Genomic DNA, 2726 nt, shown 5'->3' on the forward strand with positions numbered 1-2726 from the left:
ACACACACACACACACACACACACACACACACACACACACACACACACACACACACACACACACCTCCTTCACCAGGCATTTCACAGATGTTTTTATCATTGCTAACCAATCAGACTTGAGGTTGCATGTCAGGACACTTTGCTGACTAACATGCAGCTGCAGCGTGATGTCGGATGTTGGTTTTCTTATCAATATCTTATTGCCACAGCCTGGTTTAAATGCTATATACAAATATAGAAGACCAAATGAGTTTAACAGTGACAATTATGCATAATGATTTACAAAGAAGTAACAAAACAAGCAACAATAATCAGCAGCATTTGAAAGCATTTTTATTCTGTACTTAGGACAACTTTGAGGTACTTTACTTAAGTATTTGATTTTATGCTACTATATACTTCTAATCCATTACATCTCAGAGGGAGTACTGTATTTCAGGTTTTACTGGCTTATATTTGTTTTGCAGCTTTATTTGAATCACCACTGATAATCAGAAATCTGCATGTTGGGATGTGCACATTTTTTGTTAGTTGCACAATTTGACACACCCATACCTTTTTACATCAGTTACTATCTACTTAATTGAATAAACTAAAGGTTTGTTTCATTACTTCTTAATAAATGTGCATATTTATTACTTTAAACTGTGTTTGGCATTCCTTTATTTGTCACAGCCTTTGCAGAAAAGTGTCAGAAAATATGCGACTCTGTGCGTGAATTGATCAAAATGATCCCCACTGATGAAGGTGTTGTTGTTTCAAATACATTTTAGACAAAAGGTTAAGTCTGTCGGTTTGAATTATTCCCAGCACCATTTGAAAATACTTACACAGCTCAATACGTTAATACCCAGTGAACAATAAATCAGTGTGCTGAAAGAGAATTGGTATGCACCTGGAGACAGAAACCTGCAGGTCAGGTTTGGATGGAGAGAATTAAAGAACGGAGCATAAACAGGATCCTGATTGCTCTCATGCGAAGTGGTGAGATCACGCAGGGTGACGTAGTCCGCTGCACGACACATCCTTTCTCTCACAAATACACCCGACAACGTTGATAGTCTGGAAGCTGTGGACGGGTTTGCTTGTGATGGGCGAGTCTCGTCTTGTAACATAAGCCCAGTAGTGTTGATTAATGAAAGTGTTTTGATACTATGACCCACTATCTGGGATTATGCAACAGCTTCCTCTTTGAGAGACAAGCGAGGACATTCCAGTCTCATTCTCTGATGACACACCGAATACCTGACGAGGAGGAACAGACAGAGACAGAAAAACAGATGACACATGATTAGCATTTTGGAATTAGTGGCTCAAAATGTACATTAACAGCAAAATACTTTGTAAAAAAATGACTAATTGAATGTATTTTTTAAGTACTTACCAGTATAATCAATGAAAAACTATTAAAGAATCCAAAAGATAAGGATTCAGAATAAGAATTTTATTTAGCATGAGGGACATTTTAGTTTTGTGACAGTTGCTCTATTGGAATACAAAATAAATAAAGTAAAATAAGATAACATTAAAAAAATGGCGTATAAACATGTGAAGTCTAAGTAAAAGTGTGCAATACAAATATATAATACAACAATTTAATTGAAAATGTTCATAAAAGAACAAGAAGTTAAAGTAAAAATGTGCAAAACATATAAAAATAACACTCAGAGATATGTAACATGTGTTTATTACAATTTATATTGTTGTGTATCGGTGTTGATACAGATATACATGCTGAAAATACCACATTATGGCTCGAAATGTAACGTGTGCAATAGTAATTACAAGTGAGTTTTACTGAATATCTTTACTTCTAGATTGAGCCACACTGACAGAAACAGAAACACAGTGATATGACAGTAACACCAATAAAAATAAGGCTGGGTTTATGGTGATAGTGAAAAGGAAACGGATAGAATAAGTCAGACAGGGTACAGTTAGTTATGACTTCATGCTGACACACCAGCAGCTGTATTCTTGGCCGACGGTTCACCAGCGCTGATAAGACCTCAGCGCTAACCTTATAAGGGCATCATCCCTCTTACTCATTTACTATCTACCCTTCTGAAAGGCTCACTGTTCGGGACGGGCTTCAACCTCAGATGATCTGCATTCCCATAAAGTTGCTTTCATTATCAACGCTTCCACACTTCTTGCCTGTTTGTCAAGCCTCTCATTTCCTCCCCGTCTCCTCCCACGTTGTAATTCCTCACACTCGTCTTTTCTTCTTCTGTCTTTACTCTCCGTCCCTCTCATTATTTTTTACTGTGTGACCGTGCGTTCACCTCCTGTTAGGTAAGGAGGTCAGTCAGCAAGCATTACACACAGACACACACACACACTCCCAGAGAAGTGGTGCAATCCAGCTACAGCCAGATGTGTGTGTGTGTGTGTGTGTGTGTGTGTGTGTGTGTGTGTGTGTGTTTGTGTGTGTGTGTGTGTGTGTGTGTGTGTGTGTGTGTGTGTGTGTGTGTGTGTGTGTGTGTGTGTGTGTGTGTGTGTGTGTGTGTGTGTGTGTGTGTGTGTAAGTGGGAGTGGGAGTGACTGAAGCCTTCGGGGTGAGAGAGGATGAGGATGGGCCCGGCCCTCCAGCACCAGAGTCATAGAGAAGAAAACCCTCCCACAGGAAACCAGCGCTCCGCTCCACATGGCCTTTTAAGGTAAAAAACTCCCCAAAACTCTCCTCACTGGGGAGTAGGGCTAAGATATAGCCACATTTAAAGCTA

The 2726-nt window shown here is 39.4% G+C and overlaps 1 long non-coding RNA gene across 1 annotated transcript; it reads right to left on the bottom strand.

The window, feature by feature from the left end:
• Positions 1 to 316: 316 nt before the first annotated feature.
• On the bottom strand, positions 317 to 2332 carry LOC307018685. The gene is made up of 2 exons (XR_013802476.1): positions 2158 to 2332; positions 317 to 1245 (listed from the first exon to the last, which is right to left on the bottom strand). It is a non-coding gene; the product is annotated as an uncharacterized lncRNA (long non-coding RNA).
• Between the last annotated feature and the right edge of the window lie 394 nt (positions 2333 to 2726).

This window comes from Notothenia rossii (genome assembly GCF_949606895.1).
Source record: "Notothenia rossii genome assembly, chromosome: 1".
Taxonomy (NCBI): domain Eukaryota; kingdom Metazoa; phylum Chordata; class Actinopteri; order Perciformes; family Nototheniidae; genus Notothenia; species Notothenia rossii.